Source organism: Myxine glutinosa, chromosome 9, assembly GCF_964187855.1.
Source record: "Myxine glutinosa chromosome 9, kmMyxGlut1.1, whole genome shotgun sequence".
Classification (NCBI taxonomy): Eukaryota; Metazoa; Chordata; class Myxini; order Myxiniformes; family Myxinidae; genus Myxine; species Myxine glutinosa.
Window position 1 is genome coordinate 68410490 of NC_136269.1, and position 7954 is coordinate 68418443.

Below are 7954 nucleotides of genomic sequence, written 5' to 3' on the forward strand. Positions count from 1 at the left end.
AAAGGCAAAATATCAGATATCAAATTGGGCTAAGGGGTATTGTCGTCACGGGCGTCGTCCTGGCGGGCGTCCGGGCATCCGTCAACTTTTGGTTTCCGGCAATTTCAAGGGGAACGGCTTGTCCGATTAAATTCCTTTTTGCAGTGTGTGTTGGGGTTGAGTAGAGGAAGGTGCCTTTCGAAAATGGCTGCGCTGCGATTTTCAATATGGCCGCCACGGCAGCCATCTTGAAATTGGTTTCAGTCAATTTCGAGCAGAACGTAACATTACGTAACGTTTGAATTATGTAACGTAACGTTTGTGACGATGTTTTCATTGTGACGATGTTTGTGTTCACGGTAGTGTTTGATTTGACGGTGTGAACGTAATTTCGTAATGTTGTTCGTTTTTATTTTCGTAATCGCTCAAAGAACGTTTAATGTTTAATGAACGTTTAATGAGCGTAAGAATGAGCGTAACGATCATGAAATGAATGTAATGAATAATTCGATGCGAAGCGAAAGCCGCCTCAGAGCAGCACATTCACAATCGCTATGTCGTATGTACTCCTGATACGTGTTTCCTTCATTGTAAAAACTACCACGTCAACAGTTAAAAGGATTTTGAGCTGATTGTTGTTACGGCCTTGGCAAGATCGATGAAGACAGCGATCTGTTAGCTTATACGCCGCCCAAATAGCTATGTGGCATTCTCTCATGTAGAGATTAAACTCAAACGTTTGAACTTTGGCCAAGGTCATTACTTACTTCTTTTAATGGTGTTTATATACGTCAAAAGAAGATAATTGGTTTTGGGTCGTCCTTTCCGCATATCTCTTGGGATTGTGAGTTGGAGAGACGACCGTGATGGCGGGGAGGGGGTTGGCGTTCTCTCAAGCAGTGATTCAACCCATGTCCTTTTAAAAAGGTCTTTGTCTGAGGTCACCGAGTCCGATTGGTACAGCCGATCGATGCAGCTGATCGGTGCAGCCGATCGGTGCAACTGTGCAGCCGATCGGTGCAACTGTGCAGCCGATCAGTGCAGTTGTGCAGCGATCGGTGCAGCCGTTTGTGCGGCACCTGGGAAAATAACGTTATGCGGGAGTCCAAACCTGAAAATGCTGGAGACCGAAGCTGAAATTGGAAAAACAATTTAGCCGTTTTTGCGGTACTTTCAAACGGACAGATGGACGGACACACAGACAGACAGACAGATGGACATTTGGTGAATTATAGTAAGATGAAAAAGGCAAAGCCTAGAAACTAACTAAACCCATTCTAATTACCCTTTATAACCCATTAGAATTCCCCGTTAAAAACCTCGAGAATTGCCCTTTATAACTCATTAAAATTACCCTTTAAAAAACCCCTGAAAGTTACCCTTTATACCGCCCGAGAACCCTTCAGAATTACCCTTTAAAACACTCTAGAATTACCCTTTAAAACACTATAATTACCCTTTAAACCCCTCGAGAATTACCCTTGATAACCCCCTAGAACCCCGCAGAATTACCCTTTAAAACACTCTATAATTACCCTTTAAGACCCTCTTGGAATACCCTGTGGAACCCTCTAGAACCTTTCAGAATTACACTTTAAACCCGTCTAGAAACCCCTTTAAAACACTCTAGAATTACCATTTAAAATACTCTAGAATTACCCTTTCACCCCCTCAAGAATTACCCGTTATAACCCTCTATAACGCTTCAGAATTAGCCTTTAAAAAAACTATAATTACCATTGAAGACCCTCTAGAATTACCCTTTAGAACCCTCTGGAACCCTTCAGAATTACCGTTTAAAACAATCTAGAATTACCCTTTGAACCCCTCTAGAATTACACTTTATAACCCTCTAGGACCCTCTAGAATCACCCTTTAAAACACTCTACACTTACCCTTTAAGACCCTCTCGGAATACCCTGTAGAACCCTGTAGAACCTTTCAGAATTACCCTTTAAACCCGTCTAGAAACCCCTTTAAAACACTCTAGAATTACCATTTAAAACACTCTAGAATTACCCTTTCACCCCCTCAAGAATGACCCTTTATAACCCTCGAGAACCCTTCAGAATTACCCTTTTTAAAACTCTATAATTACCCTTTAAGACCCTCGAGAATTACCCTTTAGAATCCTCGACAACACTTCAGAATTACCCTTTAAAACACTCTAGAATCACCCTTTAAACCCCGCTATAATTACACTTTATAACCCTCTAGAACCCATGAGACTTACCCTTTAAAACACTCTAAAATTACCCTTTAAACCCCTCTGGAATTACACTTTATAACCCTCTATAACCCTTCAGAATTACCCTTTAAAACACTCTAGAATTACCCTTTAACCCCCTCTAGAATTACCGTTTAGAACCCCCACAGAATTACCGTTTAAAAACGTCGATTATTACCCTTTAAAACACTCTAGAATTCCCCTTTAAAACACTCCAGAATTACCCTTTAAACCCCTCTAGAATTACCCTTCAGAATCCTCCAGAACCCTTCAGAATTACCCTTTAAAACAGTGTAGAATTACCCTTTAAACACCCCTAGAATTACACTATAGAACCCTCTAGAACCTTCGAGAATTACCCTTTAAAACACTCTAGAATAACCCTTTAAGACCCTCTAGAATTACCCTTTAGAACCTTCTAGAACCCTTCAGAATTACCCTTTAAAGCCGTATAGAATTACCCTTTAAAACACTCTAGAATTACCATTTAATACACTCTTTAATTACCCTTTAAACCCCTATCGAATTACCCTATATAACCCTCGAGAACCCTTCAGAATTACCCTTTAAAACACTCCATAATTACCCGTTAAGACCCCCCCCCCCCCCCCCCCAAGAATTACCCTTTAGAATCCTCGAGAAGCCTTCAGAATTACCCTTTAAACACTCGAGAACCCTTCAGAATTGCCTTTCACAACACTCCAGAATTACCTTTTATCGGGGATTTGCATGAAATTTGATGGAAAGGTTGGGTGTTTTGATAAAGAATAATTATTGATGAAATGTTGGAGAAGATCCAGATCCAGGTGCTAGATTTTTTTTTAATGAATCGTCACTTTTGAGTGATAGGGCCAAAAACGATACATTGCAGGAAATTTCAAAAATTTGTGGACGAGTTATGACAAAACTATGTGCATGAGTTGTGTGAGTGACAAGTACAAGCTGATCAGATTTTGGTTCAGGTCCAAATCCAGATTTGACCTATTAGTGGGATACAAAACGTAAACTGTTCAGCCTGGCGGAGGTACCCGTTCTTTTCCCGGTGCCATTCAAGTTACCTTGTATATTTATTGGCACCTGTTGTGCCCGAGAGAACACATGTGCCAACATTGCTTATCTATCTATAATTCCACTAATCTCTGTGTGTATGTTTGTATGTTTGTATGTTTGTATGTTTGTATGTTTGTATGTATGTTTGTCTGTGACCGCTGTTTCTCGACAACTACCGGTCCGATATACTTGAAACTTGCCAGGTATATTGCTGGGGACCCGAGGATGTGCCTTTTCAAGGTTTGAAATTAATCGGACAAGTAGTTACCGAGCTATGGCGATTTAGCCGTTCGCCGTTCGCTTTGGCGTTGCGAATGGACCAAACCATTTCATGTAAATAGAGGGGGGGGTTCTGTGGTCGTTGCGAATGGACCAAACCATTTCATGTAAATAGAGGGGGGGGGTTGTCACCGTACTCGCAAGCCGTTCGCCGTTCGCTTTGGCGTTGCGAATGGACCAAACCATTTCATGTAAATAGAGGGGGGGGATATAATTTTAGATATATATATAGTACGGGCATATATATAGTACGGGCATGCCCTAGTCTATCTATAATTCCAGTAATCTCTGTGTGTATGTTTGTATGTTTGTATGTTTGTATGTTTGTATGTTTGTATGTTTGTATGTTTGTATGTCTGTGACCGCTGTTTCTCGACAACCACGGGTCCGATATACTTGAAACTTGCCAGGTATATTGCTGGGGACCCGAGGATGTGCCTTTTCAAGGTTTGAAATTAATCGGACAAGTACTTACCGAGCTATGGCGATTTAGCCGTTCGCCGTTCGCTTTGGCGTTGCGAATGGACAAGTTTTTTTTTGTTGTTGTTGTTTGCACGCATGTTTTTTTGCACCCACGTACGGGCACGCCCTAGGATGTTTACACACACACACCCCTACACAAATTTTTTTTTTTTTTTTTTTTTGGCAAGGAACGGGCACCCACGTACGGGCACGTCCTAGCTTATATATAGTACGGGCATGCCCTAGTATTATAAACTTTGCTTACATTATAAAGCATGCTTGCATGAGAAAGTTTGCGAACATTACAAAATTTGCTAACATTGAAAAATTTGCTAACATTATAAACTTTTCTTACATTATAAACTTTGCTTGCATTCTAAACGTTACTTACAGTATGCAGGTGCGTAAATTTCAAATCGTGCTTACATGAGAACATTTGCTTCCGGTAGAGCATCTGCTTACATTTAAATTGTGTTTACATTATAAACCTTGCTTACATTATAAACATTCCGTACATTACACACCTTGCTTAAAGCAAAAAAACATTGCTTACATTATAAACCTTACTTACGCAGAAACTTTGCTTACATTAGAACGTTTGCTTACATTAAAAATCTTGCATGAATGCTAAACTTTGCTTACATTTGAACATTTGCTTACATTCTAAACCTTGCTTATGTCAGAAACTTTGCCGACATTATAAGCCTTGCCTACGGTACAAACTTTGCTTACATTTTAAAAGTTGCTTAAAACTTTGCTTAAATTACAGAGTTTGCTTACATAACAAATCGTGCTTACATCCAAAACTTTGCTTACGCCAGAAACTTTGCTTACAATTCACAGTTTGCTCACAAGACATATTTGCTTACATTAGAAACGTTTTATAGCCAACGGCTTACATAACGAGCATCAATTGGGATAATAAAATGTACCGAAGGTGTCCGATTAAAAAAAAATTGAGGGCACGTCCGGGAGTTGAACCCGGGACCTCTCGCACCCGAAGCGAGAATCATACCCCTAGACCAGCGAGCCATTACCACAGTCTTTTTCCAGATCCCAGAAGAGTCGCAGGCCTTTTGCTCAAATCATATGTTGAGCTCTTGATGCAGACTGTCAAGGACTTCAGAGGACTTCGGTCGGAAGTACTTTTCCACAGAGAATAAGTTGTGTGGCTGTGTGCCATCTTCGGTTCTCCTTGGTGGCGCTGTCCTCCTCGGCGGTACGACTACTGGCCTGTCTGTTTCGCCCTCGGATTCCTCTCGGAGGCTTCGACATGATCGTCGCACTTGTGGAACTCCTGTTCATTTCGGTGTTCTTGGTTGAAGGTGCGGCCTTCAATTGCACTCTGGCCGGATGCATCCTTCCTTGTACATTTATTACCCCGTGCTCACGAAGCTGAATGCGTGGTTAAGTGATCGGAAGAATACGTACGTAATGGCATTTTAATAAGAGTGTTTATCAAAAAACATTCAGCGGAGGAAAATGAAACTTTACCACATGTTACATGACCATTTGATATAGCGGTCACCCTTTTGAGGCCAGCATAGGCCAACAGGTCAACACAGGTCAAATTTCTAAAATCTTCAATTTTTATCCAATTGACTTGAAATTTGAAGAGGATTTGCATATCAGGTCACTGAAGTCACGCAGCAACTATTTCTGAGGTCAATTTCGGCCAAAAGGTCAACATGAAGCAACGTTTCTAAAATTGTCAATTTTCATTCGACTGACTTGAAAATTGAACAGAATTTCACATGATCTCACTTAATTCAACCACCAATTACTTTTGAGGTCAATACCGGCCAAAAGGTCAAGATAGGCCAAAAGGTCAAGACAGGCTAGATTTTCTAAAACTGGCAATATTTATCAGATTGATTTGAAATTTTAAGAATATTTGCATATTTAGTCATTGAATTAAACTACAAATTATTTTTGAGATCAATAGAGGCCAAAAGGTCAACTTAGGCCAAAAGGTCAACATGAAGCAACATTTCTAAAAATTTCAATTTTCATCCAATTGACTTGAAATTTGAAGAGGATTTGCATATCAGGTCACTGAAGTCACACACCAACTATTTCTGAGGTCAATATTGGCCAAAAGTTCAACATGAAGCAACATTTCTAAAATTGTCAATTTTCATTCGACTGACTTGAAATTTGAACAGAATTTTCACATTGTCTCACTTAATTCAACCACCAATTATTTTTGAGGTCAATATCAGCCAAAAGGACAACTTAGGCCAAAATATCAAGATAGGCTGGATTTCTAAAACTGGCAATTTTTATCACATTGACTTGAAATTTTAAGAATATTTGAATATTTAGTCATTGAATTAAACTCCAAATTATTTTTGAGATCAAACAAGGCCAAAAGGTCAATATAGGTCAAAATATCAATAATGGCTGAATTTCTAAAATTGTCAATTTTTATCCGATTGACTTGAAATTTGAAGACGATTTGCAAATTTGGTCGTTGATTTCAACTACCAATATTTTGAGGTCAACATAGGCCAAAAAGTCAAAATAGGACGAATGATATGGTTGCATGTATGATAAACAAGTGAATCCTCTTGGATTGCGCTGAGGTTCGGGCATGGAATTTCGAGCCTCGATCATGGTTCGAGCCTCGATCTTGTATACAAAAATAATAATAATAATAATAAGAACCTTGGGCCGAATCTCGCGCTTCACCAGTGCGCGTGCGCGAATTTACGTCACGTCGGCAGCGAGAAGGGGTTCCCCAACACGAACCAATCAGGAACTGCCACGTCACACTTATATGATCTCAGAATTCCTGTGACAGGAATTCGCGTTACACTGGCTGGAAGTCATTCGCTAGAGGCGCTTCCTCAGCGCTAATAAATGGTTGGGTGTATGATAAAGAAGAATTGATTACATTTTGGTGAAGATCCAGATCCAGGTGCAAGATTTTAAAAAGTGAATCTTCACCATTGAGTGAAAGGGACAAAAACGATACATAAAAAAACAGGAGATTTCAAAAAGATGTGGACGAGTTATGACAATACGAGGTGGATGAGTTGGGTGAGTGACAAGAACAAGCTGCTCAGATTTTGGTTCAGATCCAAATCCAGATTTGACCGATCAGTGGGATACAAAACGTAAACTGTTCCGCCTGGCGGAGGTACCCGTTCTTTACCGAATGCCATTCAAGTTACCTTGCATATATATTGGCACCTGTTGTGCCCGAGAGAATACATGTGCCAACATTGCTTATGTTATAAACTTTGCTTACATTACAAATCTTGCTTGAATGGGAACCTTTGCTTACATCAGAACATTTACTTACATGTGAACATTACTTACATTTTAATCCTAGCATATGCTAGAAACTTTGCTTACATTACAAACTTTGCTCACAGTATAAACCGTGCTTACGTTATAAGCGATGCTTACATTATAAACGTTGCCTCCATTACAAACCTTGTGTACGTGACAAACTTTGCTTCCATTAAAAACGTTGCTTGCATTCGAACATTTGCTTACATTAGAAACTTTGCATACATTATACCATTTGCTTACATGACAGATCATGCTTGCATTATACACTTTGCTTACATTGGAAACGTTTCATAATCAACTGCTTACATCAATAACGAGCTCTCATTGGGATTATAAAATGTACCTGTTGATTAAAAAGATAATAATTGAGGGCTCGTCCGGGATTTGAACCCGGGACCTCTCGCACCCGAAGCGAGAATCATACCCCTCGACCAACGAGCCACTTCCGTAATTTTTTTCCAGATCCCGGAAGAGTCGCAGACCTTTTGCTCAAATCATATGTTGAGCTCTTGATGCAGACTGTCAAGGACTTCAGAGGACTTTGGTCGGAAGTACTTTTCCACAGAGAATAAGTTGTGTGGCTGTGTGCCATCTTCGGTTCTCCTTGGTGGCGCTGTCCTCCTCGGCGGTACGACTACTGGCCTGTCTGTTTCGCCC

The 7954-nt window shown here is 40.2% G+C and overlaps 2 non-coding genes across 2 annotated transcripts; both read right to left on the bottom strand.

Annotated features, from left to right (window-relative positions):
* Positions 1-4957: 4957 nt before the first annotated feature.
* On the bottom strand, positions 4958-5029 carry TRNAP-CGG (transfer RNA proline (anticodon CGG)). Its single transcript has one exon. It is a non-coding gene; the product is annotated as a tRNA-Pro (tRNA).
* A 2637-nt stretch (positions 5030-7666) lies between these two features.
* TRNAP-CGG (transfer RNA proline (anticodon CGG)) lies at positions 7667-7738 on the bottom strand. The gene has a single exon. It is a non-coding gene; the product is annotated as a tRNA-Pro (tRNA).
* Between the last annotated feature and the right edge of the window lie 216 nt (positions 7739-7954).